The sequence below is a fragment of the Echinops telfairi genome, unplaced genomic scaffold, assembly GCF_000313985.2.
Source record: "Echinops telfairi isolate 266 unplaced genomic scaffold, ASM31398v2 ScPeMD7_3509;HRSCAF=4178, whole genome shotgun sequence".
NCBI classification, from domain to species: domain Eukaryota; kingdom Metazoa; phylum Chordata; class Mammalia; order Afrosoricida; family Tenrecidae; genus Echinops; species Echinops telfairi.
This window is the reverse complement of record NW_022107407.1, coordinates 9,998,848-10,007,278: the sequence shown is the minus strand read 5'-3', so window position 1 is coordinate 10,007,278 and position 8,431 is coordinate 9,998,848.

The window sequence follows — 8,431 nt, the reverse complement described above, 5'->3', positions numbered from 1 at the left end:
TTGACCTCTGGGGAGTTGTTCTATGTGGTGGTCTCCTATTTGTGCTTGGTGGGTGTTGGTCTTCTGACCACACTGGGTCAGCAAGGACTTTTTGTATAGCTGGGTTTATTTTAACATGTTCTTTGAGTATTTCTTTGTCTGGGAAGACTTACTTTGCCATCTATCTGCTTAGATAATTTGGCTGGATAGAGCATTCTTGGGTTTGCATTGTTTTCCTTTCACTTTCAGAAGAGGTTACTCTACTCTCTCTTCTTTTTCATGGTGTCTGCTGATAGGTCTGAACATATTTTTATTTGGGTATGTTTATTGGTGAATGCCCTTTTCTTCCTCTAGCTGCTGTCATTATTTTATCCTTTTCCTCAAAGTTGGATAGTTTAACTATTACATGTCTTGGTGAATTTTTCCTTGGATTCAATCTAGCTGGTGTCCTCTTTGCTTCCTGGATGGTTGCCTGATTCTCATTCATTAAGCTGGGGATTTTCCTCTAGGAATTCATTCACTATTTTTGCTGTTGACTTTTTTTGTGTCTTGTTCTGGTAATCCAATTATTCTCTTGTTGTTCCTCTTCATAGCATCTGACATTGTTCTCAGATGTTCTTCAGTTTCTTTGATTATCTTGTTTGACTGTCTTTCCCATTTGTTGGAATCTGCTTGGTTATCCTCAAGGTCACCGATATGATTGTCAGCTTCTTCTAATCTGTTGTTGCAACCTGTTAACTTGTTATTTGTTTTTGTTACCTCATCCCTTAGCTCTTTTATTTCCCTTTGATGCTCCTCCCTTAGCTTTTTAATTTCCTTTTGTTGTGTGGCTTTTCTCTCCTCTATTGTTTCATCCTTTTTATGTAGTGCTTCCCTCATGTTCTGTATGGCTCCAAGCAACTTTCTGAAGATTCTTTCTGTGGCAGCTCAACTTCTACTTGTTCTGTTCACGACACTAAATCAAGGTCTTCCTCTGACAGTGCATTTTGTTTCTCCTGTTTTTTGTTGATGTTGTTGTGGGTGGTTGCTGTCTGTGTGTAGTTTTGGAGGAGGTTGGAGGCATTTTACAGAGTCAAAGAGCCCTGGGCTCTATCTTTTGAGGGCTACAAGGAATGTTTCTTATGCAGTCCCTTTCTGTGTGTGTGTGTGTGTGTGTGTGTGTGTGTAAGAGCGAGCTTTAAATCCAAGAGAAATTGTGCATTGAGAAAACATACCAGCCCAGTCCAGATCAAGTCAATAGGTCTAATAATAGTCCATAAGTCCAATACTAGTCCAAAAATATTTCCTAAGACTCATGCAGTCACATACAATGATGTAAAATGCAGGAAGATCACATGCTGGTGGGTGAAAAGTCCTGTAGATCCAATGGTGGCGGAAGCATCTCAGTGTTGTCGTGGGTCTCCACATGGTCTTTTAGCTCTCTGATTGTGGCTCTTCAACAGGAAGATGAAGGCGAAGAGAGAGAGGAAGTTCCCAGAATCCTCATGAGAAGGCCAAGCCCACAAGGAAGCATCATCAGACTGTGACCTGATTGACAGGCTAGACTCCATTCCTTCACTCTTAATACCCTCAAGTTGACACAAGATTATATAACTACCACATTGATAAACAAAGTTTACGGTTCAGGTTACTATGTCAGGTCCACAGAGTAGCTTAATAGATAAGAGCATACCGGTTAGCATCACATCTCTGCCACGTACTGCATGTGCCTCCATGGGATTGCTGTCTAACCACTTGCTGCCATCTTTAAATTGACAATAATAATAGGTCTCTCCAAATGAGGTCATTTTGAAGACTGGGAAAAAATGAGAGTAAAAGATACCATTTAATTGGGTGGGTTCATTCCATGTGCCAGGAACTGTTTAAGTATATTCTATATTAAACATGTATTAATTCAGTCCCTTTCTATGTGGAATAATATCGTGTGCCATTGGTGCAGACCCAGATTGTGGTTCATGACACTGAAACTGCATATATGGTCCCCATAATGCCCACTTTTGTTGAGTCTTTGACAGAGCTTGTTGGGCAATATCTTCTCACATAGCTTGTCAGTCAAGCTGGGAGACAGACTTTGAGCCTTCCTATTTCATAGGTCAGGATGTTGAGGCTGGGAGAAGTGAAGGGAAATGACCTAGTGAGGAAGCATCAGAGAATTGTCCCCAGACTTTGTTCCTTGAAGAGTCTCACAGGACAGAGGCCTGCGTGCTGACTCTTCCCAGGAAGCAGGGCAGAGACCTTCATTTCTTCAAGTCTGACCTGACTTTGGCAGAACCTGTCTCCTGCTGTCCTCTTTATAAGCTTGTACGCTCAATGGGCCAAATGCCACTTATAAACACAGTTGTGAGATTTAAAAGACTGTCCTTATAGAATTTGGAATGGGCCACGGGTGCAGGCTATATCTGCAAGCATTTAGATTTTGGCTGAGCGTTTAATGAAAATGTGGGGGAAGCTAATGACCAGCACTTAGGAGGTGGTGATAATAGCAAGAGGTAATTGTGTAGTGCCTCCAGAGAGAAGAAATTATGGAAGGAAAACAATCCAATACCTTGAGGTGAAAGGTGTTTGTAGAAAATAATGAAAAGGCATGTTTACTGGGGAAAGCAAAACGGTTTCTGGCTTGCAAGGGTGAGTTGCCTTGTTTTTTTATGTCCTCCCTGGCTGTACTGTAACCTGACAATACTCACTTGAGAGCTGATAGGCGCTATCCTTTTAGCATTTGCTTGTCTGGGTCATAAGAGGGTCATGTATTTTTTCACTCATGCATTCATTCACCCATTAAATGTGCATAGAGAAGCCTGAAGATCTAATTCTGAAAATTCAGCCACTGAAAATCAATGGAACATAGTTCTACTTTTACACATGGCATTGTGAATTCCTCTTCTGGGCCTGGCATAGTGTTAAGTGTCAGGATTCTCCACACAGTGTCAAAGGGGCTTTCCCACAGGCTATCTAGTCACTTCTCAGAGATGGTATTAGGTTCTCTAAATAGCTCTCATTAACATGCATGTTTTTCTCATGGAGTCAATACAAGAACCCTTTAAAGAATGAGAGCTAATATTCATATTTTATACTTAAGGAAAAGAAGATTTAGAGATTAATCTGCCCAAAGTCACTGAAAATAGACAGGCCTTTAGATGACCCAAATGCTATAATTACTTCTCCTTCCTTCTCTATTGCTAGCATTTTGGATTTCAAAACATACCATTGTACCTTGCCCTCTGAAGTCCAATGGTAGGTTGAAATAAGCAGCAGAGCTAAAGAGATGCAATACCAGGCTAGCGTTCTGAGCTGCTGCCCCACATCAGATCAGGTGGGAAAACTTGAATGGCACTCTGTGAAGTGAAACATGAGCATATAATCCTAGTAATATAAGACCAGTTGGCAGCAGATCCTCAGAGTCCCTCATCAATGCTGAAAAGAGAGGGGAGCACTTGTGGAAGTTTCCCATCCGTTCCAGAAAGCTTCTGAACCAGAGAGGTTCACTCCAGATGGAACTTGTCCTATTTTATATAAAAGGCAGTCCTAGGTTTTGATTATCCCATTTACTTTTCAACCCGTGGTAACAAATTCTTTTAAAACCTGTTAGGTTAAAATTTTGAGGTACATGTAACCTTTTATAATAACAAATGGGTACTATTTTGCAACACATCTCAAAACACTTATTGTTATTGCTGTATTGTTATTAAATATGTCTTTATGTATCTAGAAGTGTTTCTTTGATTTTTTTAAGCACAGAAATGCATACTATATACTATGATAAACATTTGGCTAACTGACATTAGATATGCACTGCACCTAATTGTTCTGATTTATGTACACATTTCAAGCAAATAAAGCATTAGGAAGGAATTATAACCTGGAAGCTTCCTGTATCTGGTATCTGTGAGTATTTAAATGACTCCTACCATTGCCAACATTGTGTGCTGTGTCTTGTAGATATTGCTTGATCAGGATAAATGGATGCAACATTCATGAAGTGATTGGTACTACTGCATGGAATTCTCATCCCAATACTAGGTGAAAAATTGGGATCTGGAGACAGGCTTTAAGGAAGCTTGTTTGTAGAATGCAGACACATGGCCCGGTGGGATGGAACCTCAGTCTGCTTATTCCTCCTGTCTACTGAAATGTCTCATGTTTTTTAAGCATCAATCCACCAAAACACATTCCATACCCATTTGCTGGTGTTGATACCATTACCTACAACTTTCTTAACTCTCTCCCTTCACTGGCTTCCCCTTTTAGTATTTCTTCCTTTTCTTCAAGGCCCTGTGACTACTGAAAAGTGCTGGTAGTCTCAGTTTTTTTCCCTTGAGTTTTGGTTCCTCTCAACCAACCTTCACTCTCCTATCAATTCCATCCATACCCATGGTTTCAGGTACTCCCACATGTGGAATTTCAGACTCCAACCTTATTTTCCCTTCAGACTCTATACTCTAGTTTTGGTTGCCAGGCAGTCCGTATTCAAATGTTTATCCCACCATTAGTCTCTAAATCTGACTCTTCTTCTACATAATGTGGCTCAGCTGTTGTTAAGGGCACCGACTTAGTTGCACAGGTTAGAAAACTGGGAGTCATCTCTGACTTCTCTCACTCATACCTCCTACATATCTGGTCACTCCTGAGATATTTTTTGACTGCTCCTGCTCTTTATGGATTTTTTATTTCTTGCTGGACCCTAAAAATTTCAAATGTGTCTCTGTCTAACCCTCTAGTCTGTGACTACGCTGAAAATAATCCCTGCTCCACCTTAAATTTTAACATGCAAAATAAAGGCATGGTCCTGTCAAAAGATATACAAGACCGCTACTTTCTTCATGTCTCTCTACCTGAAGTGGCACCTCTCATAATGATCTCCCTACTCAGCATTAAGACTAAACTAAAAGTTCTTTGCCTAGTCTTTCCTTCCATGTTCATGTCTGAAATGTCTCCCCACTCTCCTGTGGTTTCTTGTTCATCTTTTAAGACCCAGTTCACCTCCTCTCAGAAACTGCTCCCTCCCTCCCCACCCTTTGTTTTCTCACTTTGCTGCTCTTGGGGGATAAGTGGTACATCTCTACCACTCGAATCTTTCTCCATTGTTCCATTACTTATTTATTTGTGTGCCTCTTACTGCTCTGGCTCCAGAAGGAAAGAGATTTGGTCTTATTTAGCTTTGTTTTTGCTACCTAGCATAACACCTGAGTAGCCCTGGTGGACTTCTTTCTTCACCACCATAGGCTTTAATTATGTGCTACTTGAAATGGTTGAGCACCAGCTACTTCTATTTGGTGCAAAGACTTCTTGTATCCATTCCTTCATCTTTTGATGCTGTCTGCGTTGCTCAAAAAATTTCCCCACAGAATCCCCTTGCAGAGGGGTCTTGGGGAGGAGAGGAGCCAGTCAGGGTGCGATGTAACAATGATGAGAAATACAATCTTCCTCTAGTTCCTAAAGGTTTCCTCCCCGCTCCCACTACCATGACTCGAATTCTATCTTGCAAGACTGGCTAGACCAGAGGAGGTACACTGGTACAGATAGGAACTGAAAATACAGGGAATCCAGGACGGATGAGCCCTATAGGACCAGTGGTGTGAGTGGCAAAACAGGGAGGGTAAAGGGAGAATGGGTAGGAAAGAGGGAACCGATTACATGGAACTGTGTGTGACCTCCTCCCTGGGGGACAGACAATCAAAAAGTGGATGAAGGGAGACGTCGGACAGGGCAAGATATGACAAAATACCCATTTATAAACTATCAAGGGCTCATGCGAGAGGGGGGAGTGGGGAGGGAGGGGAAAAATGAGGACCTAATGTCGGGAGTTTAAATGGAGAGAAAATGTTTTGAGAAACGATGTACAAATGCGCTTTACACAATTGATGTGTGTATGGATTGGGATAACAGTTGTATGAGCCCCTAATAAAATGTTAAAAAAGAAAACAAACAAACAAACAAACAAAAAAATTTCCCCACAGAATCATTCAGTATTGCAACTCCAGGATGATTTTTTTTCCATCTTTTTCAGTTAGAGCATGTTTGTCCTTTTTGGCTTTCTAACACATTTTATCGTAATACTTTACTTTCTCTTCTTGATTGTGTTAGTCCGCGTAGACTAGAGAAACAAATTCATAAACATGCATATGTATATAAGAGAGAGTTTTATATAAAGGGTAATTGCACATTAAGAAAGCATCCCAAACCAGTCCAGTCCAAGGCCATAAGTCCGATATTAGCCAATATATCTGAGACCAATCTATAAAGTCCTCTTCAGACTCACGAAACACGTGCAATGATGCCGAATGCAGGATGATCACAGGCCAGTGGGTACAAAGTCTTTGGAGCCAGTGGCATTGTAAGCATCTCAGTGCTGGCAGGGGTCTCCATGTGGCTTCTCCGGCTTCCAGGGGTGCATCAGGATAGGTCCATGTGGCTTCTCCTCAGGGATGTGTCGCAGGGAGTCAGCAGAGAGAGAGAAATGTCTCCTGCCTCCAAGGAGGAAAAAAAATCCAGGAGTTCCAGGTATTCTCAGGAGAAGGTCATGCCCCACAGGGAGGCCTCATTGGTTATATCTTGATTGACAAGCTAGACACCACCCCTTCATTTGTAATCCTCTCAAATTGACACAGATGATATAACTACCACATTGATCTTCCCTTTGAAATTTTCTGTTCAGCTTTTTAATATAATCATTTTTCCACTTTCTTAAGCTACTCTATTTTCAAGAGTAAATTTCAGAGTCTCTTCTGATATCTACTTTGGTATTTTCTTTCTTTCCTATTTTTTTTCTTTAAATCATTTTATTGGGGGCTTTTACAGCTCTTATCACAGTCCACACATACATCCATTGTGTCAAGCACATTTGTACATATGCTGCCATCATCCTTTTCACTACATTTTCTTTCTACTTGAACCCTTAGTGTCAGCTCATCCCCCCATGCTCCCTCCCTCATGAACCCTTGATAATTTATAAACTATTCTTTCCTGTTTTTTTTAAAATGATCTTTTGCCTTCTTCATACGATGTTCTTCATGTCATTCACAACTCATCTGCTCTTTGGTCATTAGTGTTCCATGAATCAAATCTATTCTTAAGATGGTCCCTAAATTCAGGTATGATGTATTTGAGGTAGTATTTTAGCTCTCATTGATTTGTTTTAATTTTCTTCAATTTCAGTCAATACTCGAATATGATCTATTGATGGTCTGTTCCATACTGGTCTCTTGGTCTTGTTTTGGCTTATGATATTGAGCGTCTCCATAGTCTTTTTCCACAGAAGTAGTCAATTAGATCCCTGAGTATTCCATCTGGCGAGGATCACATGTATGCATATTTTAAAAAGGTATTTGCAATCAACAGTTGTTGGAAATGTGATCTCTAGGTCCTTTTCTATCACCAAGGTCATGTTTTTATCTTTCCTCTTTGTTATCAGTGATTCTTTTGACCTGAATATTTTCCCCTGACATTGCTCATGTTCATGACACTGTGTGAACTTCAATTTAATTCTGTGTTCCTGGTATTTACGTTTTTAAATGGTTGAACGATATTTTTAAAAGAATAGTATTTTGTGACAAGCGATTTGAAATTGAATTTACAATGTCCATAAGTGAAAATATTTTGGATCACAGTCTCATTCATTTGTGTCTGCATGGTTTGTGATGGCTTTCATGCTATAATGGAAGAATGGAGTTAATGATGACTGTAATTGAATTAATGTGACTGTATTGAGTCTGTATGGCCTGTCCAACCTGAAGCTAATTGTTGTTCACTATGAAAATACCTACTTTCTGGCTTCTCAAAGAAAAAGCATGCTGAATGTTGTGGAGTTGAAGGGACAAGGGTTTGTTCAATCTAATTTTTTTGAACTGTGTAATGATGCTGGGGAAATATGACGTAACCACTCTGATTTTATGAGAAATATGGGACAACCGTGCTTGCTCTGTAGGGTGGTTGTGAAGATGGAGAGACTCAGTGCCCTTGTGTGGCACAATAGACAATATTAGGTAATCAAGGTGATGATTTTACAATGGTGTTGAGGGGGTTCCTTCACTGCCGAGAGATTATTAAGGCTTCTAATTAAGACTATTGATAAAAATAGGTATTACTTCTAAAGTCAATAATAAAAAGAGACATTAAAATGACTAATGTGGTGGGGTAATAGATCTACGTGCGTATATTTACATGTGAAATGCTCTGTGAGCTGCACAATTACACTAGCCAATAGAACCTTCCAGAATAATGCAAATAGCTCTTTTGTGCTGTTCAGTATATAGTAACACCATCTACATATTGATATTGACAGCATACAGTGTGACCCATTTGATTAAATAATTGAATATCAAATATAAAAAACTTAAATAACTCACAAGGCACAAAATTATAACATTAGTGCAACTATAACATATTAAAGGGAAAAGAGATACAGGTTACCAGTATTAAACACTTTCCAGGCTCAGTATCAAGTTCAGTCATGCAT